General features: G+C 37.2%; 1 protein-coding gene across 2 annotated transcripts in view; it reads left to right on the top strand.

The window, feature by feature from the left end:
• The first annotated feature begins 10,903 nt into the window (after positions 1-10,903).
• atp13a3 (ATPase 13A3) overlaps positions 10,904-25,379 on the top strand; it is a 76,834-nt gene continuing 62,358 nt past the window's right edge. Inside the window, exon 1 of one of the 2 annotated variants that reach the window (XM_079845295.1) lies at positions 10,904-11,090. The gene's annotated coding sequence lies outside the window, so the exon portion shown is untranslated. The remainder of the gene's footprint in view (positions 11,091-25,379) is intronic. The other variant, XM_079845297.1, reaches the window with a different exon arrangement.

Below are 25,379 nucleotides of genomic sequence, written 5' to 3'. Positions count from 1 at the left end.
CAGAGAATTTGATCTTGACCTTTAAGAAACTTTAATACTGTCACGTTACAAATCTGCTTCAAATTGAATTAAAAATTTCATTACAACATTGAAATAAAAATTTAAACGGTGTACAAGTACTGTATAAAATCGTGAATATAAATAATTGGTAATCATGTAAAAAAAAAAAAAAATGTATCATTGATCAATAACTTTTATGTTGGTTTGGTCGTTTAGCTGTTTCCTTATAAAGGTCCAGATATTTGTGTTTTTTTTGTGTGTAATTTGCCAAGTTTTTTGTCAGGTGGCTTTTTTAATTATATGATGTCATTACGTTGCTGTCTTGACACCAGCCAATCGCTGCATTGCTGATCATGGTTTCAAGTATCTGCCCTCTTCAGGGAAAACAAGAACGTGCAGTGATCTTAGATAATTTAATCCAGATATTTAAATCCAATCCGCAAATTTTGAAGAACCAAATTAGCCAGACATCAGTTATCACGATGAAACGATCTGGGATCTGTCAAATCATCTCAGATGTATTAAGCGAGGTACGAAGAACGGACCCCAGCACAAGACGATCAATTGTGGTTTAAAAAGTATATACATTTGAATTTTGTTTAGAAAATGACCCATTGTTTCGCTAGATAAGACCCTATTCCTCAGCTGGGATCGCGCAGTACCATTTGAAGCACTTCAAAGCCCTTTGAAACTGCATTGATGTGGACGTTCAACATTTTGGTTGTTCAAGTTCATTGTGTGGAGAAAAATCCTGAAATGTTTTCCTAAAAAAAAAACGTAATTTCTTTTCCACTGAAGAAATTAAGACATGGACATCTTCGATGGCATTGGGGTGAGTAAATTATCAGGAAATTTTCATCTTGAGGTGAACTAATCCTTTAATATAATTTTTGGTGTGAATGGGCCTTTTAAAGGGATAGTTCACCAAAACATTTTTTTTTTGTCATTTACTCTCAAGTAGTTTTTCCTATATTATGGAAGTCAATGGGGCCCATCAGCTTGTTACCCATATTCCTCCAAAAAAAAAAAAAACCCCAGAAGAAATAAATTCAAACAGGTTTGGAACAACTTGAGATAAATGACTCAATGATTTTAATTTTTGAGTGAACTATCCCTTGAAGCACACAGTTCATTTTTTTAATCTTTTGAATACTGAAAACGAATGGCCCCCTGGGGGACATAAATAAAGTTGATATTGAAATGACCTAATTCTATTTGGAGGAAAAAAGGCTCCATTTGTTCTCTCAGTCTTTTTATCCACTTGGTTCTGTGCATGACAATTCTCAGTCTGGTTTCAATTTGCTCTTTGACACAGACAATGCTGAGCCATCATTTCACAGAGCGTCTGACGTCACATGCCGTGGATGATGTGCCTCTCTGATGTCACTGAACTCTGGCTGGGCGTCAAGCGAGCGGCCTGTCTGAGGGGCTTGAGTTTGTAGTTAATCCTCTACCCCCTTGAACTTGGAGAAATGAAAGCAAACTTCCCCGCTTTGTTTAAATAGGTGGAATTCTGTTTGCTCATCTGACTCGAAGCATGGATTAGAACATCTGAAGCTGCAGTTGTGCGCGAGGAGTCTTGTTTGTCTTTTGGATTGGCATGTACGTCATCTTGAACTCACTACACTCTTAAAAATAAAGGGTTCGAAAGGGGTTTTTACAGCTATGCCATAGAAGAACCATTTCTTTGTGTGAAAAACATTAACCATTTAAATAACCCTTTTCCATAAAGAACTTTTTATCCAATGGAAAGGTTCCATGGATGTTAAAGGTCCTTCATGGAATTGTCAATGCCAATTAAGAACATTTGCTTTTAAAGGCCCAGAATATTTTTTTTCCCAGCTGATGAATGATTAAAAACTGACAGCCAATCAGAATCCATCCTGCTTGAAAGAGCTTGAGTATTTCAACCGGCAGATGACGAAACTGCTGCAGTGTGTGCTTCGAATAAACAGAACGACATTGGTGTGGCCGCTTATAAACTACTAATATACTAAATGCTAACACTGAAGTACCTTGAAAACATAGACTTTTTAGCATATTTGAAGCCTAAAGTGGGTTAAGTGGACAGTCACCATTTTGGCAGCGTGTCACTCCCGGATAACTGAAAATGGGCGAAGAGGCGGGACGTGGGTGGAGCTGAGGTGCCTGGTTGCTGAAACCATGCCCGCCTAGCTCGACCATAGTGTCAAACTTGTCACTCAAGTTGCCACGCCATTAATTATACCTAATATAATTTAAATGGATGAGTTATAAAAAAAAACCTAACCCCCTCACAGTTGTCATGAAGGGAAAAATTAGCTAGATAGACCAAAACAACTTTTTGTACCAGGCTGTAAACATATTTTTTTTCTGCTGTAAAGTTGGCCATTTTAACATGGGGGAGATACAGATTTGACTCCGTTTTCTAGCCTGTCTATGGCGGCCAGTCGGTAAATTGCAGTTTAAAGGGTTAGTTCACCCAAAAATGAAAATTATGTAATTAATTACTTACCCTCATGTCGTTCGACACCCGTAAGACCTCCGTTCATCTTCTGAACACAAATGAAGATATTTTAGTTGAAATCCGATGGCTCAGAAAGGCCTCCATTGGCACAATGCACTTTACACTCTCAAGACCCATAAAAGGTACTAAAGACGTCTTTACAAAGTCCATCTCACTACAGTGGTTCTAAAATAACTTTATGAAGCAACGAGAATAGTTTTTGTGCGCAAAAAACCCCTAAATAACGACTTATATAGTGATGACCGATTCCAAAACATGGCATCATGAAGCTTCAAAGCGTTATGAATCAGCGAGTCGAATCATGATTCGGATCGCGTGTCAAACCGCCAAACTGCTGAAATCACGTGACTTTGGCGATCCAAACTGCTGATTCGACTCACTGATTCATAACGCTTCAAAGCTTCATGATGCAGTGTTTTGAAATCGGTCTTTAGGGTTTTTTTGCGCACAAAAACTATTCTCGTCGCTTCATAAAGTTATTGTAACGACGTCTTTAGTACCTTTTATGGGTCTTGAGAGTGTAAAGTGCATTGAGCCAATGGAGGCCTTTCTGAGCCATCGGATTTCAACTAAAATATCTTAATTTGTGTTCCGATGATGAACGGAGGTCTTACGGGCGTCGAACGACATGAGGGTAAGTAAATAATTACAGAATTTTCAATCTTGGGTGAATCAACCCTTTAAGTCACTTCCGTGTTTGCTTCAAGAGAGACCGCAGGAGGTTGCCTCTTGCTTGAAACGTGCAGCATTATTCAATGTGTTGACGTAATTTCCACTGAAGCAGGAAGACAGGGCGGGATATACCGAACAGCTCCTCCCATTTTTCAGAGCCATTGAGCTCAATAAAGCTGGGGTTTACTCCTAACCGTTTCTCCTCCAAATCACCCCCTTATACCTTTTTAAAATACAGCATTCTGTGCAGAATTCAAATGCGTCCGATATGTTTTGTGTTATGCGCCAACTCGCACATATGATCCGCTCTGTGCTATCGTGTCTCTGGACCGAAACAGACTGTGTGCGGTGCGTGTGACACAAACGGAAACCAGACTTCATTCGCCCCAATGGAAAGAATATTTACACTCTGAAACGTTCCTTATCCCCTATATAGAGCACTATGTGCCATTCACCATGTAGAAAATAGTAAATGTGAGAACAAGTGATCAATTTCAGCTGCAGCTTCAGCGTCTATTTGTAGTGTAGAGGGCGGAACGCTTCAGATTCCAGAGGGCATTTGATTGGACAGAAAATCTGACGAGAAGCTGAAGTGCATAGTGAATGTCATTAAAAGGTTAGTTCACCCAAAAATGAAAATTAGCCCATGATTTACTCACCCTAGGTCATCCTAGGTGTATATGACATTCTTCTTTCAGAGTCCATGAAAGTGCATCTATCCATCATATAACTGCTCCACACGGGTCCGGGGGGTTAATAAAGACCTTCTGAAGTGAAGTGGCGCGTTTGTGTAAGAAAAATATCCATATTTAAAACTTTATAGACTAAAATAACTAGTTTCCGGCGGTCAGCGGTGTGAGTCAGCTTGCGCTAAAAGAGTAACCACTGATGCGTTGTACAGGAGCATCTCAAGCTTTGAAGCCTCTCGTGGATAGTCTTGGGACACAAACTCAAGCCCCTCTTCTCTAATATCGAAATCCTCCGCCATTTCTCTTTAAAGAGGTCATGAACTGGCTTGTTACATTTTTTTATACTGTTGTCTGAGGTCAACTTATGACGTTTGCGTAGTTTTTACATACAAAAACATCATAATGAATAAGTAATTGAGGCTCTCTCAAGACACACTCAGTTTTTATGGGCGTGCCGCACTGAAGACTTGGATGTAAACGCCCATGGCTAGGATTGGATAAAATTTGCATATTTAATGAGCTTCTGCTGCCCTGTCAGTGAAAGCGTGTGGGGAAACCTCAACCGGAATGAATCTCTCACAGGGCTAGCTAAAATGTCTTTATCAAACAAACACAATGATTTATCTCTCATCCACCCGCGATTGATTGGTATGGTTTTTTTTTATTACTTGGCCCGCCCGATCGGTGGATATAAGCACGAACCGTACACACACACACGCGCGTGCCCTTGAAGTCAAGAGAGTTATTTCACTATTTAATATAGTCCGTCGGCAGGCCGGGCTTACGTTTTGGTAGCCCGTCTGGAAAACACATAGTCCCGGGACGTTGGGCTTTGCGAGCCCTGGCCCATACATGTCCGAGTCTGATCCCTAATCGCAATGAACCAAATTCAGCACTGTGACAGCGTGCTAAGGTATATTAAGTTAGACAAGTACACATAATCAATACTATCACATATAAAAAACATTTTTACTCGCATAAGTGTGGTTAATTTCATCCTGTCTGCAAATCCAGTCTCTTGTTTACAAACAAATCCGTGATGAAATGAAGGAACAGACGTGCAATGTCTTCCCCATGTGAGCTGGATATTCATTCAAAATAAAGTTCATCCATGCATTCATAATATTGGAACCCGAATGAAGCTTATGCGGTATGTTTAGAAATTCCATCCGGTTTAGCTCTCTTTGTAGGTCTGTGTTATGTTAGTGGCACGAGTCGGTGGGCGGGGCTACAGAATCAGGCGTTGTTCTTCTTCTGTTGAGGCGGTGCTTCACTACACTCTGACGTCATAGCCGGGCACATTCTGAGATCGATCGGTTGCTGGGCCTGTCTATAAAAGCTTTTCTTTGACTAACAAGGAAGTTTTCAGCTCTGAAACTTACAGGATATTCTTATATTACCATGACCTTTTATATATCAAAAGCTACAGCGAAAGTTGATTTCTCAATTCATCACCTCTTTGAAAATTCTCATTTTATGACCAGTAAAATTCTAATTCATGACCAGTGTTTTGTTTTGCTCTATCCTCTGCGCTTCTGCGTTCGTCAATACGCATGCGTCAAGGGATTACTCTTTTAGTGTAAGTCAACTTGCGCACCGCTGACTGCCGGAAGCTAGTTATTTTAGTCTATAAAGTTTTAAATATGGATATTTTTCTTACATAAACGTGCCACTTCGCTTCAAAAGGCCTTTATTAACCCCCCCAGAGCCGTGTGGAGCAGTTATATGATGGATAGATGCACTTTTATGGACTTCAAAAATGACCCAACAATTCACTGCCATTGTAAAACTTGGAAGAGCCAGAACATTTTTATTATAACTCGTTTTTTTTATTTGTCTGAAAGAAGAATGTCATATACACCTAGGATGACTTGAGGGTGAGTAAATAATGGGCTAATTCTCATTTTTGGGTGAACTAACCCTTTAAAGGTGCACTATGTAACATTTTTGCTGTAAAATATCCAAAAACCACTATGCCAGTGTTATATATTTTGTTCAGTTGAGTACTTTCAATATCCCAAATGTTTCCAACTATTTGTAAATTGTGAGAAATTGCTATTTTAACCAAGGAACCGGGACGTGTGAGGGAGTCGCCTGTCAATTGCGTCATATCTGCGTTACCCTCGGTTTTTATTTTGCAGAAACGCTTTACACTGCAGTGTGAACAAGTGTCATAGCAGCCGCCGAGCGAACGCACAGAGTAACTTCATAACATAATTTTCAACACACTCAGATGTATCTAATATGATAAACAGAGCTGCATTACCTCATACTCATGACCGGAAAAGCGGAAGTGGTGCCGGTGACTGCGGCCTAATAAAAGTCCATACCTGTCAAGTTTTGGATTTGAAAATAAGGGAAATTTTTCGGCGCCCACCGCAAGCAGTCCCACCACCCCAACCAAGCTCCAGAATCCCTTACATTTTAAGACAGGTGTTATAGCCCAAATGAAAACACAAAAGGGTTTATATGATGAGCATTTATTTAAAGGCTTATTTGCATATTTTCTGTTCATTTAACATTGCTTGTCTTTACATTTTATTTTCATTCCACACATTCTTTTCATTTCATATTGCTTTTCTTTTACAGTTTTTCTTTTCATTTCACATAACTTTTCTTTACTCTATTAGTGAGTTATTGTACAAATTTGTTGCAGACTTTGCATTCTTTAATACTGTTTTGGAAGGAGTGTATTTTGTGGGCTGGGCCAGAGTGGTTCATTTTACATGAGAGTAGAGCACAAACAGTTCTGTTGTCTAATGTCATCCTATTCTCTTTAACAATCTTTTGTACCATGCTAAAAACCCTTTCTGAACTTGCATTGCTATGGACAGGGCTCGACATGAACGCTTGTCCGGGACAAGTGGATTTTTTGAAGGGGCAAGTGAAAAATAATTTTACTTGCCCAACGGACAAGTATCCTGAGTAAAATGTCAAAACAAAAAATAACTAGGGAATCACCAAAGTGCAATAATGATTCTGCATTCAGTTAGTGTAAGTGGCGATCGATAGTGGATAATAATATAAAACAAACTGACGTTAACAAGGTTGTGCTGTTGAGGCTCGCGCAGCCTCTCGAGGAGAAAATCGAAAACAAATGAGCGCCGCTCACACACAGAAACTCAGTTAACACACATGGTTAAAATGGTGTTGTTATTATATTTATAACATATCACACTATAACAGTCACACTAACAAGAGTGTTGTTTTCCTGAATACCATCACGACTGGAAATGACACTGATTTCATACGCCAGTTCCATAAACAATTAATTAACATTAAGTCACTTACATTTTATAATTAAATTCGCTGTCCCATTGATCACGGTATTTACACGAGGTTTTTTTTTGTTTTTTGGCAGGAGTGCCTTAATCCGTCTCTATCGTTACGTCCATCATCCGTCTCTGTTTTGTTTTTTTCCCGCGTTGTCACTCGTCATCTGACCTCACACACTAACCTCGCGACAACTGACACCTATACTGTAGGCTACTGCAGATGGCAGTTATCGCGAGGCTAGTTACAGAGCTCAGATTGGAAATGTTTTTGTTTTTTTACTCCGGTATTATTGTTTTTTAATAACGCAGGTTAAAATACGGGAGATTTACAGGAAAATACTAATACGGGAGGACGGCGGGAAAGAAGGGTAAAATACGGGACTTTCCCGGCCAAAACGGGATACTTGACAGGTATGAAAGTCCCGCCGGCGACTGTGGCATAGTAAAGGTCCCGCTGTTTGCGAGGCGTGTGTTCCGCTCTTCTTATTAACAATCGCTCCAGCGGCCTTGCTCAGCTCCACAACACTCGGCCCTGCTCTGCTTCATACTACAGTAACGTTAATAATCACACCCATGAACATGATTTCTGCCCGAGTCGAGTCCTATCCCGATTCTTTTCCACCGGCTGTGAGGTGAAGACCACATGTCCCAAGATTCTGCGCTCAAACTTGGCGTCATCAAACTAAGCCTTTGTTTTGAATAGGCGACCTCTAGTGGACGGAAAAGTTACATAGTGCAGCTTTAAAGTCGTTAATCCATATTGGCAGAAGTGAGAGACTAAGTTTTGAATGCTTATATCTTCTAAATGTGAACACAACAGTAAGGCTAACATATTGTAAGACCGCATGAATTCGCTCCAATGATCGGTAGCGAACCGCGGTGAAGGCCTTACGCATTCAGTGTCTCAGCTGGAAGAATGGATTTGATTATAATATTCTTTATCTGACTCCATTTCATTTAGTGGTCACATTTAGAAGAGAATCCCAACCGATTGTTTGGTCATCTATATTTGGTAGTTAATCATACATTTGATCGTTCCGTTTTAACCCTTTGTTACAATTATAACGTTCCACATTGGAGATAGTTAATAATTACAGATTAATTCAGAAAGGATCAAAATGTAACAATTTATTAACAATCAAGTAAATGTAAAATGTCAATTACATCATAGACATAAATCTCTTCTAAAAGGAAACACAAATTCTGGTTATGGTTACACTTAAAATCGTTTCAAATAAATGTAAAACATAAACCATTAATTATGCTCTGTAGGCCTCTGCCTAGAATGTTACCTGTGAGAGAGAGAGAGAGATAGAAAGAGAGAGAGAGAGAGAGAGAGAGAGAGAGAGAGAGAGAGAGAGAGCTAAAGAATAGCTCTCTCCAGAGAAAGCCAGAGAAACCAAAGAGAGCGAGCTACAGATGAAATTCTCTTTTATCCTCTTCCCTGATGTCACCAAATTCAAACCTGACTCTTGTAAAACTGACCAATCAGACCAACCCGTGAGACATTTGAAAATAACCAATCAGACAAAACTTCCCCCATTGTATCAAAGGTGCGAAAACCTGTTGGCCAGCCGGCCAATCATTCTTTTGTCTTTCTAACTCAACCTGGCCCTTCTGATGGCGTTAAGGGGGAAGGGGTTGAGTCAATTTCAATATCTTGATCACGACGATGGCAGTTAACAGCAAAGCAGAGGATTTTGTTCCATTTCAAATATATTTGATTATTTTCCACCTTACAATATTCATAATAAAAGCCAAAAACCTTCAATTTTGATTTCATGGGTACTTTAAAGTGAATGAGCTGGCTTAAGTTAAAATTTTAAATCAGCCATTTCTGATCTGAGAAAAAATCTGAATGTGCTATGCCTATGCATGTTCACCCGTTTCCTGTGAACATCATGTCAGAAATATATTGAACATGGGGCTAATCAGATGTAAAATGCTCGGTAAGCTTAATTCATTCAGTGACTTATATAATAAGCATCACTTATAATACATCACTTCCTCTTAATGTATCTTCTAAAAGAGCAGTTAGTGGTTAGAGATTTTGACTTTCAAAGCAGCAGGTCTGAAAGGTTATTGACCTTTGAACGAACAAACAGACAACTCATTGTTATATAATACAATCCCACAGTAAAACAATACAGCTTCTTATATCATTATATGATTTCAGTTTTTCTCTGCTCACACTTGCGCTTATCGCATGTTGCACATTATATTGATTTTAAAGCAGATAGTGTAACTATAGTTGTTGGTCAGGCTAGGAAGTAATGATGAACACATGGGAAAACATCTTAAATATGTTGCTATCTGAATTTAATAAAGATCTACGAGTATGTGTTAATGCAATAGCATGTATGATTAGATAAAGCTTAGGGTCTCTCCCTCTCTCTCTCTCTAGTCACATGGTGTGGTGATGTCATATCCTGAATGTCACTGAGAACCCACTAGAGATTCTTGCAACATTCACTTTGAAACATTCACTTTGCTTTCAAATAATCAACTCCCAAACGGTTCGGTATATTGAGACAGAAAAAAAAACCATAATGCATCTCCTTCTCACCTCATCCAACAACTTTCTGAAGATAATCTTTATAATCATAATATAATAGAAGAGACTGGGGCAGGTTGTCACACGATTTATTTACTCTTAACATTTATATATGAGTAAGAATAAGTTATATGAGTAAGTTTATATTTGAAAGTCAGTTTCTGCATAGGGAAATACTGTGTAAATTAGCATTTAAGTATTAAAACATTAAAGTATATGTACCCCAAATACCCCTGGATTTAAACAATAAAACAATTATGAAATAGAACAAATGTAAAAGATAACATAAAAATGGGCTATAAATCCATTGTTTTGGCCAATAATATTGTAATTAATAGTGTATAAAAAAAATGAAAACATTATTTATTTAACAATATAATAGAGACTTTTAGTAACTAGTCTGTGAATTGTTGTGTTGTCAAATCGATTAATCACGATTAATCATATCCAAAATAGTTTCTTTGTAATATGTGTGTACATGTGTATAATTACTACATATACAAACACGCATGTATATATTTAAGAAGAATTTGGTATATTTATATGTCAAATATTTATTAAATATACATGTAAATATAGAAATTATAAAGCTTAACTGTCCCACTTTACCCATTGCGCCACTTGACCAGTATTCACCCTATATGCATGCAAACATTTCATAAATATATACATGAATGAGTTTGTATTTATATATTACATAATAATTATACACAGTACACAATACACTTACATATATTATGTAAACAAACTTTTTTTTGGATGTGATTAATCGATTTGACAACTAGATTTGACAACTAGATTTGACAAAAATAATTATAATATTTATTCATATAATAATTGTACTATTATGTTTGAATATAATTATATATTAATAATGTTTCTCTCACAATATTTTTAGGATAATTCAGCTGCAGCAAACCAAATGGCACTTGTTCACAATGCAAAATCACTATACAATCTTCCATAAATAAATAAATAAATAAAATAAAAATCTCACAACAGCTTCTTAGTGCACACTATTTAGTGCATATACCAGGGCTTTTTTGTATTAATATATGCTACTACTAAAAGAAATGTTCCTCATATATGCCACTCCACTTATCCAACATATTGAATAATATTAGATTCTTTAATAAAAGAAAAATACTTGGAGCCACACATTTCTCTGGCCCACCTGACGCAGTTCCACGGTGACCTCATATCCTCTGCATCACTTCCTGTACATGCTGAGAGAGGCAGATTGTGGAGTCTCTGGCACATTTACACACACACACACACACTCTCATCTGCTCTGCTGACAGCAGTACACTCGAGCCGAGTCCCGCGTGTCTTTGTCCGAGATCCTAGCTCTCTCATCATGACCCAAAGGTGATCCTCAGTCCCGGTGGTTCTGGGTGAGTGCGATTGAACACACTCACACACACATACACACGACCGCGCGCGCTCACACGCACACACACACACACACACACACACACATGCACGGTTGGTTCTCTCTTCATTGATGTGTCAGTATGAAGTCATGGCTGCCTGTATTCTTTCTTCCTCGTGTGTCTTCCATCAGTTTATGGGGTTTATTTCATTATTCAATGACTGGAAATGAACTAGATCGTGTTTTACAAGGCGGTAGTGATGAATATATGTATTTATATGGATCATTAGTCAGGAACGCTGTTGTGATCTGTAGTGGAGTAGCTTATGTGTCCTTTGAATTTGACTACGTTTTTAGGGGATACATCTAGCGGCGTTATTTAAAGGGATAGTTCACCGTAAAATTAAGCACCAAACATTTATTTACTTAGTCATGTTTTTTTTTACATATGTATGACAACATGGTTTCTTCAAATTAACATACACGAAGAATGTGAGGGACTGACAGCCTCAGTCGCTTTTCACTTTAATTTCATCGTTTTGCCGAACACTACAATGAAAGTGAATAGGGACTGAAAATGGCATTCTGACATCCTCTTTTTTAAGCCATACATGTCATATAATATTCAATTAATACAATTCCCGTTTAATTTGAGCTTCATGAAACATATAGCAAGATACTTTTTTTGGCTAAGCTGTATTGGTTGGTTTGTCACTTTCTTATGCGCTATTTGGAAGTGTTTTTTTGAGAACCAAATGACATGATTTCTGAAGGATCATGTGACACTGAAGACTGTAGTTTAAGCTTTGACATCACAGGGTTAAATTATATTATAAAAAAGAAATTGTAATATTTAACAGTATTACTGTTTTTACTGCATTTTATTTATGAAATAAATGCAGCATTGGTGAAAGACTTTAAAAAACACGAGAGAAATCTTACTGACCACATACTTTTGAATGGTAGTGTTTGTATACATAATTTAACCTCAAAAGTTAATGTTCAGGGGGTATTCCAGAAAGCAAGGTTAACTTACCCTCACATATTCCTTGAACTATTGGGTTGATTAACTCAAACCTTGCTTACTCGAGGTATGCTGGTTCCAAAAACGAGTCCGGGAGTTAGTTCAGACAATTCGGAGTATGTTAACCGTGAACAGACAAGGCATTCTCAACAGAGCGACAAATCGATGATTAACCCTGGAAACAGACACTAAGAAAAATGCGCCATTCTACTTCTTCTTCTTTTGTTTAACGGCGATTTACATAACCTACTTAGTGCACATCGGCACCGATTTGGTGGTTATGAAATCATTTTTTCAATGTCTTCGTTTAATAAGTAATCTTTATTCACTGAGCATAAGGATTATATTGTTTGTTTGATGCTAATTAATTGAATGCAGATCCATGTGTAAAAAAATTATATAAATATTTGATTTGAATTAACATTTAAACATTACCTTGTTATATTTTTTATTCTAATTCTTTAAAATTAAAATATTATAAAGCTGAAACAAATTTGGTTATATTAATAACTATATTAATTGTATAAAAAAAAACATTCCGAATACCTCTTAAGCAAACTAACCCTGGAACATAACCTGCTCTGGAGTAGAGAGTGAGTTTCTCTGGCTACTTGCATACTCTGAAAGTTACCTCCGTTTTTGGAACCGAAAGTTGAAGTTATCCGCTTACTTACTCTTAAACGTACCCAGGTATGTTACATAACCTGCTTTTTGGAATACCCACCCAGGCCTTTTGCTTTCTTGAGCTGCATTGTTGATGTTTCTGCCTAGTTGATGTTTTCCATTTTAATCATACATTTTAACCTATGCATTTGAGTTTTTGTACCTTGGCTCAAAGGGCAGTTGTGTCATCACTTGCCTTGTTTTTACATAATTTACCAAAGGCTTCTTGGGATGTCTTGATTAGCTAACTTCAATAGTGACCCCTTTTGGACCTAAGCGGTTAGCCTAGATGTATTGCACTTTACACCTGGTATTAAAGGGGTGGTTGCATGCGGTTTCACTTTTTTAACTTTAGTTAGTGTGTAATGTTGCTGCTTGAGCATAAACAGTATCTGCAAAGTTACAGCGCTGAAAGTTCAATGCAAACGGAGATATTGTCTTTTAAAGTTATGGCAGTTTATTGCCTACAAAAACGGCCGGTTTGGACTACAACAAGCTTCTTCCGGGGTTGGTGACATCATAAACCCTTGCCATTAACATAAACACTGCCCCCGCGAACACGCAACAAAGTGGGCGAGGTCACGTCGCAGTCATTACGAAAGAGAGAGAGCTGTTGCAGAACTACAAACTACATTTGGCCATCTAACCAATCTAAGACCATTGCGTTTTTCGGAGGGATGGGCTTCACAGAAGCAGGACGCAAACGAGCCGTTCAAAGGACAGTGGAGACAGCGGTGTGGAATAAAGGTAAAATATTAGAAAAATATGGCGTAAAAAAAAAAGAAGTATTAAGACATGTTATACTGCGCCCCATAAACATAACCAAGCCTAGAAATAAACCACGGAACCACCCCTTTAACATGCGTCTCAACACGACCAAAATTTATATTTGTCCCACCAAAGGTTTATTCAATCATAGTCGGCTGCTTTAAAACACTCCCATGAGCGTTTGTGTATGTGAAGACCGGTAAAGATTTCTATTTACAGCGTGTTTTTGCAGCGTTGAGCTTTGTAGCCAGTCACAGACACATCTGTTGAGTGTGTGAATGCAATCGCCAATCAGATGTTTAAGTTAGTCCTAGTTTTTCTTCAGGGAGTTCTGCATGCTTTCATTATAACCAACAAGGTATAAACACGGTCAATGAGAGATTCATTGCACAGCATTGATTATAACAGCATTACTTAATTGCATCAAGTTGTTCTTACTTAAACCGTTTAAGTTTATGTCAACTTAATTCTATCTGTGATCTGAGGAAGTGTACTCCAAGAGTGCATTGTGGCATGAATACATGAATTGCTTCGTTTGACTATTTTTGGCTTTATTTTACTATTTGTCAGTATACCCCAATAACGACAGCATATAAAATTGTAAAGGTCTTATTAATAATAAAATATATATATATTTTTTTACCATTGTTGTGTTTTGCATGCTGAATGTTGAAGTCTGTGTGACTCACTCAAGCATGGTCAATTGCTATTGTCTCAAATATAGAGGGATTATATCAACCCAAATAAAAGGCTTGCCATAAATATTAGCAAAAAAAATGTTAAAAGATAATTTGACATGAAATATAGTTATATATCATTAATTCACAGTAATGTTTACTTGGGTTTTCTAAGTAACGAAGGCATAGCATGCAAATAGTTCAGATTACTTAATGTCTAATCATTTGTTGAATTTACTTAAAACAATTAAGTAAAGTTTACTAAAAAGTCTTAGTAAGAACAACTGTTGGATTTTACAGTGTGAAGGCTTATATAATGTATATTTTACATGCTGCTAACTACACATTGCAAAGTTTTAGGATTGACAACTGAATTTTAATGCACGAGTGAATTCGATAGATGGTGATAACCATATAATAGACCTTATTCAGAGCAGCGCAATGACGGGTATGAAAGCGAGGCTGTGAGGGAAAGACTTGCCGTATTTGCAATAACATTTGGTATAAAAAGCTGTTTAAAGCTCCTAGATCACTTATCATTTTTCACAGCTCATGTTTACTGACATGACATGGCTTGGAAAAATAGTGTTTCGTCAGAAGAACAATCCAAAAGCACCTTAAATAACAGTACAACCTACTGAAGAGATGTATGTCTATCCCTCACAGCCTCGCTTTCATTCCTGTTAAACGTCAAAAATGGCGCCAGTGTGAAATAAGGTCTATACACGGAACAAAAAAAATCTGATACTGTATCTCAAATGATCTGCGCCTTAAAGGGGTGGTAAACCACGATTTCACTATTCTAACTTTAGCTAGCGTGTAATGTTGCTGCTTGAGCATAAACAACATCTGCAAAGTTACAACGTTCAAAGTTTAAAGCAAAGGGAGATATTTGCTTTTAAAGAAATCAATTTCTAAGAACTACAGCAAACGGCCAGTAGGCGACTACAGACATTCCTTCAGGGTTGGTGACATCACCAGGCTATATATTTACATAAACCCCTCCTCCGAGAATATTAAATAAGGGGGGGGGGGGGGGGGCATTTTGTATCGCTGTTGTTGTGGTATAGTGGTAGGCTACAGGCAGGAGTAGTGTTGCTGCAATGCCGACGAAACACTGTTATTTTCATCCGGATTGCAGGTCTGGGGATGGGCGTTTAACATACAGCATGTTATATGCATGTGTTTGAGACAGAGGGGAACAGGTCTCAGATATATGCTGCCCATCATAAAGCACGAGACAGACAGGGTCGGAGGAGAAGACTGGAAAATGTGACATAATGGACAATATTTGTCCGTTGCAATTCATGAGCGGTTCAGTGGGAATCATGCGCGACGGGCGCGCCTCCCGCTGCACATTTCACGGAGGAAAACATCCAAAATTTAGCGAGTTCAATGCCGGATTTGCACAACGTCAGATGCGCGAGACAAACACTGCCTGTGCGTGGATGCACGACGCGCGCTGCACATTTCACGGAGGAAAACATCCACAATCTTCGCGAGTTAACAAGCTGTTAACGGGCCACAACCTGTAAGTCTGATTTATTTTCCGTCGATGTGTTTTCCTGTAATAGCTTAATTGTACTTTGTAGCAAGGAAGTAAACAGATGACAACGCTGTTCTGCAAACCAGTCTGTTAAATGCTCATTCATACTTAACGTTATCCGACGAACACCTAACGTTACAAACACCTAACGTTAAAATCTCAACAGCGAACCTGGCATTAGTGTAAATTATTCTTTGATTAGAGCTTTTATGTATTGTTTATCTACATGCATGCTAAACATGGTTCTGTGTGTGATTTGGCCACTAGTAAAGCCAGTGTTTAGTGTTCGTTTTGGGTTAATGGTTCTTGCCACAGATATTTGGCTATAATCGTTCTAAAAATACAAAAGTGCCATTCAGTAGCGATCACTATAGATCCGCAGTCTTTACTCTTGAGGACTGAACAGGTTCTACTCGATCATCTTCACTAAAATGTTCTGGGTCTGATTCGACTCAGATTGGTATGGTTTTATTGACGCCATCGTTTCTAATACTGACCAAAGCACAGTCTACCGGTAAAGGTAAGGGGTGTATCGCTTCCGATAAACGTGCACTGCGGTTAGCGAATCACAACACACTGGGCCAGCTAACCAATCTGAGCCCACTGCGTATTTTTGAGGGACTGGCTTCATACAACCCGGAAAGCATCAGACCGTTTTACAAGGAGGGACAGAGCAGTGTAGAATAAAGGTCAAATATATGAAAAATAATGCAATTTTTTTTTAAACGAAGCATGAACACATGTTACAGTGCACCCCACAAACACAATCAAGCCTTCAAAAGAATGTGTTTTACCACCCCTTTAAAGAAAATCAAGTTTTTTTATTGTTGTATCTATGTCTAATATGATTTCAGACAAACCAAAAATTCATAAGTCAACACCATTGCTCAGTATTTTTCTCCTTAACTGCAGTGAACTAAAGACAGTCTCAAAAACACGGTTTGAAATTGCTGGCATTTCTTGCGTCACAAACTTGTAACTAGGGATGCACGATATATCGGCAACATATCGTTATCGGCCGATAAATGATTATTTTTGATGTTATCGTTATCGGTCCAATAAGAAAATTTGACCGATATAGTCAAGCCGATAGATAATGTATTATTTCCTTCAGCTGAGACAGACGCGCTGTCCACCATGATGGGTTTGAATTGCTCTAAATATGTTTGGAATCACTTCGAAAAGGAAAATACAGTTATGTGCAACATGTGCAGCGCAAGTCTTCTATAATCTACATAAAATGATAATGAGAATAGAATAGGCTGTAAAAGAGCGTTGTGTTTCAGCGCGTTTGTTGAGGGAAGAGCGCGCCCACGGAGTTACACCTTCATGACGAGCACAGTCAAGTTCGCTTGTGCATTCACAGCCTTTTGTGCCATTGTAAGTTGTAATATTATATTTATTATTATTCTGTGTATGTAATCTCATATAGGATGCGTTTGGTTGAGTTAATAAACGATGCAGTAAAGCACTTCATTGTACCGGTCTTTAGCTTCAGCGCGCGCCCACGGAGTTACACCTTCATGACGAGCACAGTCAAGTTTGCTTGTGCATTCACAGCCTTTTGTGCCATTGTAAGTTGTAATATTATATTTATTATTTTGTGTATATAATCCCATATAGGATGCGTTTGGTTGAGTTAATTAACGATGCAGTAAAGCACTTCATTGTACCGGCGCGCGCATTTCAAACAGAAATGCACAGCATTAATAACTACTGGGACTGTCCTATACATAACACTGCAATGAGAATATTTCTGTTATAAAACGTAGTGAATTCTCTGGGTTTAGTTGTTTTTCAGCGCGCTGTTGTGGGAAGCGTCAACAACGCATTCTGACCAGCACAGTCAAGTTCGCTTTTGCATTCGCGTCATTTTAAGCATATGTAAGTCGTAATATTACGTTTTTGTAGTATAAACATCTGATTAAAGTCATATAGGATGTATTTCGTTAAGTCAATAACCCGCAGTGCTTCACTGTACCGGTGATCATCTTCAGTTTCAGCACGCTCTCAAACAGGGGAAGAGCATCCACAGGAGTTATAACCATTCACCTATGCGTGATTTTGTGCTAATATAAGTTGTAATATTATATTTATTTTGTATAAATATCTTATTGTTCTCATATATGATGCGTTTAGTTGTTAATTAAACTTCTAAGCGCTTCAGTTTATGGTTGTTCGTTCATTCTCTCCAGCTTCAGCGCGCTCTCACACAGCAACATTATTCCTAATAGACTAGACTAATATTACAGATGTTTACTATTACTGTAATATTAAACTTTTTTTTTTTTTCAAAAACACAGAAGCATTATTTTTTATAATTAGCACTTTTATTGTTCTCGTATCATTTCCATCAACAATATGGTTTGATTAAAACCATTTCTTTATCGTCTGTGCGGAGGTTATTTCATGCACTTGCATTCTGATTCTTTATTATGCAGCCTAAGCAATGCTGTTCAATTACTTGTTTGCATTATTTAGGTATATTATTTTTATTTTTTAGACAATATAATTTTTGGTAACATTTTACAAATAAGGTATCATTTTATTAATGCATTAACTATCATGAACAAACAGAGAGCAATAACCTTTGTTTCTTTTAGTAATAAAATGTTTGTGTTTTGTAACAGTCCATTCACAGTTCATACCTAATGTTAAAAGACACAACTTTGGGTCTGAATATGTTGAGATTAACATGAACTAAAATTAATAAATCCTGTTGAAGTATTGTTCATTCATTGTTGGTTAACTAATACTAACAAAAATTAAACCTTATTGTAAAGTGTTAAAAAAAAAAATTTGGCCATAGGAGTGTAAAATTAATTTGAAAAGGTAAGGAATCTCACACTGGTTCAAATAGGCTACTGTAGTGTATAGGTTTGATTTATGTTGTGTGTTTGGGACATGGCTTTTAATGGTGAGCCTTTTGTTTTTGTAATCAGGCTCTCAGAGTTTATTAAAATTTGTATTTAGATTTATCGGCCAATATATCGGTTATCGGCTTTCAAATATTAAGAATTATCGGTTATCGGTATCGGCCAAAATGTTCATATCGGTGCATCCCTACTTGTATCCAATCACGTCAACGTGTGGGAGGGCCTTAGCATATCATTAACTATGCTGCGAAGGGGAGTCTCAAGAGATACAAGAAATATCACAGATATTTTTCTGTTTAAATGAAAGGTCATGTACGTTTAGTGGGTGAATTATGTATATGATGTATAGTATGATGTTATGAAGAACTAAATGCCTTTCTCCACTTTCGTTGTTTAAAGCGTTTGGGATGCTGATTTTTAGAAGCCAGATTGAGATGGCGAACAGAAACATGGTTTGGGTAACATGAGCAACACATTATAAGCTGTTTGATAACATAGTCAAGCAAAAGGCTAATCATATTAATTACCGTTATGTGTCCGACTTGTCAGTCACTTGCATCTAAATTTACAGATTAAAAAAAAAATCTGTTTTTTTTTTATTTCACAAATAAATAGGATGTTATGCGTTAATTTTAAACAAACTGTTTCTTTGCTTTTATTTTGGATTTATTGTCAGTACTGGGTTGTCAGTCCACATGGGTAGGGTACTTACTTTGTATTGTACGTGTTGATTGTTCTGTGTGTGCATTGTAATCCGTGTTCGTCCGCCCAGAAAAAAAAATGTTTGACCTAGAAAAAAACCCTGTATACGTCTCACTATGTCAATCACTTTTTCCGTGTTGATCATCTTAGCATGAACATGTTTCAAGCTGTTGTAGTTGAGTTGCTCTATTAGTTGGATTTGCTTCAAAAAAATCTGTCTCTGCATGTTATCATAGTGAAGAAGATCTGTGAAGTCTTGTTCATGTGTTTGCAATGGCTTTTCTCAATTTTTATTATCAGATGTAGTTTTTAACACTAAAGCCACTATGTAATTTTTCACCACTTGAATTTAGGCGTGGTAAAACATGGGGCTCGCGGTAACTCAAGAAAACGAGATTTAAACAATAAGACTAACTAGGGGTGTAACGGTACACATATTCGTACCAAACAGTTACGGTACATGGCTTTCGGTTCGGTGCACGCGTGTATGCGAACACACTTCAATCCGAGTTCCCGCACAAACATATTTAGTATTCAGTCCATTTTATCACGAAATTCATAAATGCATAAATGCCGTTTTGACACTCTTTAATGTGGCGTGACTGATCACTGATCACAGTTCAAGCGGCCGCACATCGATCATTTGTGAACGTGATCGATCATATCTTCCTAAAGAATAAACATGAATGAACATCTGAAGGTATGCTGAGGATACATTACAACTAGGGCTGAACGATTTTGGAAAAAAATCTAATTGCGTTTTTTTTTTTTTTTTTTTTTTTTTTTTTTTTTTTTAACCAATATTGCGATTGCGATTTAATATGCGATTATTTTTTAAACTCTTTATCTTCTGTATTATTCAACAATACATTATTGTATAGTAATGGTGGAAATCTTTAATTGGTACCTCACAATCCGATTCCGATTCTGGGAGTCACGATCCGATTCCAAAACAATTCTTGAACTTTTTCCTTTTTAAGTTTTTAATAAATTAATAAGATTAATATTAATAATTAATGTTTTTTATTATGATATATGTAATTATAAGCTTTTTAAAATAACTACACATTATAACATTTTAATTAAAACAATTGCATGTTAATAATTTTAAATATATAAACTAATATAGCTGCAAAACATAAAGTAGTAAATCATAAAGAGAAACAAAAAAACATTACAAGCAATGAACAAAGAGTGCTTTCAGTATTTAAGAGTGTCTGAACTGTGAGTGATTTTTCTCTTTCTCAGCTTTACTGTTGTTTGATTATTAATGATGACATCATAGACAGCGGGAGACCTGCATTCACACTAATGCACAGATCTCTTTTGAAATATAAGATGTTTTTGCCCTGTCTGTTTAATTCATTAAGACATTACTGATGGTGTTAACATTAATTTTGCGTCATAAAAGCATTTTGAGACGCGCACAGACGCGTGCTCGCAAGCACTCTTCACAATGCGCCGCGTGAGCATTTGAAATGGAAAGCCTTCTGTCAGTGAGTTTCTAACGACATGAATGAAGCCTTCGTTGAGCATTTGTAAGGAAAAACCGGCGGGCGAGAACACACACTGTAAGCGTGACATCAGTTTCTCACAGCGCTTATCCTGTGCAAAGAAGCCTGCGAATGTCATTGCAATTCGCGCCGTCAACCTTTCTGAACGTTATGAAATATTATTTTATGGTTCGTGCGTGATTGTGTGTGTGTGTGTGTAAGAGAGAGAGAGATATAATGGAAGCAATCAGAATACGGGTGTTTCTAAAACACACGCAGCGCCACCGCGCACCTGCAGTTAAAATCTAAGCTCAGAATCATTGGAGAGATGATAGTAGCCTATAGTTAAAACAACACCATATTAGATAGATCAAACACAAATATTATTTTTTTTTCTTTTAGGCCAGGCATATGATATGTGTAACGTGCCAAGTTGATCCTTCTTCTGCAGACTTTACTCTCGCGTGTCACGTGACCAGACTGTTATCGCAGCCTTTGCGGTTAGGAAATCGCGTTATAGCATATCGCGATATTATCGCAAATGCAATTAATCGTTCAGCCCTAATTACAACTTACTGTCATGTATCATATGTGGTGTAATCGCTCAGTGTTTCAACGGCGGAAAGACCTCAATATAACTGCTTGTCAACTAAACAATGTCACGTTGCATCGCATTTACCTCAGGCAGTCATTCAGTGTCCACGCAATTTTATTCACTAGAGAAATCAACTTTCACTAAATATATGCTCTATATTAGCCTATATATTCATTATATTCTACTTAACCTGTTAAGTGATGTCTTGATTATTTCATGTCTGTTTAAATAAACCGGTCATGAAAATGACAGACACTGAAATGATTATATTTCAACAACGAATTGGAAAAAAAAACTATTTTATAATTAGATAAGATTTAGAAGTTATTGCAAAAACTGCCTTATGTGAAGTTTACATGTTTGCGTACTGTGTTATTTGAGTGTTGATTATTATACCTAAAAATAAATAGCAACTGAATTTAGGCTAATAGTTTGGGCTCTGTTGTTAACCTTTAAAGGGTAACCAAACCCCAGCTCAGAGCTTAACTCCACCCACTGGCAATTTTTAAAAAATGCTGGAAAAGTGGGCAGAGCCCAGCGGAGACAGAGGGGACGAACCGAGGGCGGGGCTGAGCGGAGGGCGTGCACCTGAGACCCGCATTGACGGGTTGATTGACAGCTGTCAGACTCGCGAGTCGCAAAGATGGAGAATGACTGGAGTGACGCCAGCTTTGCAACAGAGCGGTCATTCTCCTACCTTCACCTGAAGTGGAGGAGGGTGGATTGTCTGTAGACACAGACCCAGAGCCTTATCAATGCCAGCCGCTGGCTCAAACTGCGTTAACTCCCGATGCTGACGATGCTAGTGAAGCAACAGCGCAAGAGAACTGACCTAATCTATTAACAGTCAAATCCTACTGAATGCCACTAAAAATAGATCAGATATCTGATATACATACGATTTTAATTCAAATGAACTGAATCAATAAGCAGTGCAGGACCAATAAGTTCAGACCTAAAAGCCTATTATAAACAGATTTCCTCAAATACTATAGAATATAGAATATACGCCAGCACGTAACGTCCGCGGCAACCACTTGCATGTCAGGGTATGTAAGCGCGTCTCATGTATGAAACTTATCTGTACACATGACGGGCGGCAATAATATCACAAGAAAAGCCTGACGTGTACTGACAACTGCATTATTTAACCGCATTTTCTTCATTACAATGTTAAAGCAAGTGTCAAGTCAGTTTCATTCATAATGTTTCTACTTCACGTACCATGAGAGTTCATAATGGAGTGAAGCCGTTCTCATCATGTGATTGGGGGAAATATTTCTGAGGGCGTGGTGAGCTCGTGCCAGGGGCGCGGATAGTGAGCCGTTGGAAGTACCATCCTACGTCACGATGTACCACAACGTCCAATAGGAAAATTCAACTGCACTAGCCACCGTTCAACCTTAAGAGGGCAGCACTTTGGCGGTTTTACACCATATTTTATAGAATTAAAACACTTTATACTCAAATGTCAAAACATTTACTCGAATCAATGAACAGCATTAATAAAGCCCCAGTATTACAGATCATTAACTAAAAAAAGTTGGTTTAGGGTTTAGTTACCCTTTAATTGTAATGTTCAAGTAAGGGCTCCCTATATAGTTTACAGCAATATCTTCAATAAACGTTGTTATAATTTAATTCAGTTAAGGACAGACACTTTTTTCCCCCCAGTAAATCACTGTTTAATAAAATTAAATAAAAAGCAATTTTGTAAAACTGCTGTACCGAACTCGTACCGAACCGTGACTTCAAAACCGAGGTAGGTACCGAACCGTCAGTTTTGTTGAGCTGTAGAACAATTAGTTTTTTGTTGATGAATGTATCCAAACAGTTGCTCACCTGTCTAATAAAACACATCACATTTTAAAGCGTAGCTTATTTGGTGTTTCCGTGGTTTCTACAAAAAACGCAGTGGTAACGCAGGTATTCTGTCATTGATAGGCGACACAAAAGGTTAAAATAGGCATCCTGGTTAAAATAGCTTATTTCTTTGGATTTCAACATTCTTGGAAACATTTGGGATAATGTAAGTACACAAGTCAACAAAATATATAACATTGTTCTAGTGGTTTTTTGATATTTTAATCCAAAAATTTTACTTGTCTATTGTCATGCCATGAGACCTTTAACTAACAATGAACAATACATTTGTTTCAGAATGTATTAATCCTTGTTAATGTTATTTAGTAAATTAGTACATTTTGAAATTAACTTTAACTAAGATTAATAAATACTTTAGAAGTATTTTTCATTTTTAGTTCATGTTAACAAATAAGAGTGTAACGACACTCGTGTCACGATTCGATACATATCACGATACAATATTATTGCGATACTCAAAGACATATGGTAAAAGGATAACAATACTATTGTATTACATCGGGTGGAAATGAACAGGCTTGGATGTACTTATAACCCAATTCACAGGACAATGGAGAAACCAGAATGAAAATATTCACAATTCTGAAGCAGAAAACGCAGAATTATTTTAGATGAATATGCTTGCATTCTGTCACTGACTAGATATATTAAAAATAATGTTGGCCGGTTTTTACTGGTAGCATAAGACATTTGGCATTATCAGGACCCACAAATATTCCCCGATTGCGTTTTTATACATTATATTCAACATTATATATAATAGTTTAATGTAGTACTGACACTAAAACTGTAAACTTTTTTTTCTTTCACAGGAATTCTCATTTTGGGTGAACTACACAATACAGATTGTCAGTATTGTTGCATTTTTTTGTATTGCGATATATTGTTACACCCTCTATTAACAAATGTAACTTTATTGTAAAGCGTTTCCAAAAATTCTTATCAACCCTAAACTTTTGAATGATAGTGTAGGAGATAAAAATGTGCCTCAGCTGCTGTTATTTAAGTTAGTTTAATAAATATCTAAGTTATGTTATTTATTATTATTATATAATAATAGAATATTATATATTTAAGTTTGATATATATGATATTATTGATATACATATCAAAAGAGAGAAATCGTCACCATTTACTTTGCCAAACAGGACAAAGAGTTTTGTTTTGATCTGACTGCAGAGGTCAAGAGTAGGGCGCCGCTGGCAGACATTGATGTATGTAGTTAAGATGAGGTTTATGAGGGGCAGGAGGGTTCACAACAGCTCCTAAACATTGCAACACACTTGTGGAGTGTAAATATTATGATTTTCATGGCTCAAAAAAAGCAGTTAACTTTGAATATTTAGCAAAGAGATAAAATGTGTAGAACTAAAAATGGATCGCCATGAAGGAAGTGACTAACTGCGTTGTTCTGCAGTTATTTTATATACAGCCTATATATAATCATCCCAGCGATTATATCTTTGACATAGACAAACTGGAATTTACAAATTTGTCCGTGCGGTTTTGCTGTCATGTACCGAAGAGCTTTGAGGTGATGCCGAGATTACTCACAGAATACTTTTAGCAGACGCGCTCTAAGACAACAGTGTATGACAGAAAGTCTGCCAGTGTTGAATCAGAGCCGACGTGTGACATATCGTGACATGGTGCAAGTCCCTTGTGCAGCTTTCCGAGTGTTTGCTTTCAGAATCCTCGACAGCAGTGGAATGGACGAGACCTTTCCAGCCGTCCGTACGCGGTTTACCTACGACAAGTCCCAGAAAACCGACTCTGTTCATGGGAGGTGCGATAAAAGACACTGGATTAAAATAGTAACTGATGTAGAATTTGGGACCAAAGTGTGAACCAAAAACCACAGATCACATCAAAGACTTCAAGGGAAGCTGTAGAAGTTTTTAACCTGTAAGCATTTTGGCTGTTTGACTACTTCAAAATTGAAAACACTTAAACTTAATGTTTTATTTTATTTATTTATTTATTTAAAAAAAAAAATTATATATATATATATATATAATTATAATTTTTTTTTTGTGTGTGATTTAAAATAGTTATTTTGAATTGTACTAATATTTCACAATGA

Source organism: Gobio gobio (assembly GCF_949357685.1).
Source record: "Gobio gobio genome assembly, chromosome: 19".
NCBI classification, from domain to species: Eukaryota; Metazoa; Chordata; class Actinopteri; order Cypriniformes; family Gobionidae; genus Gobio; species Gobio gobio.
The sequence above is the reverse complement of the archived record's forward strand: the minus strand, read 5'-3'. Positions and strand labels throughout refer to the sequence as shown.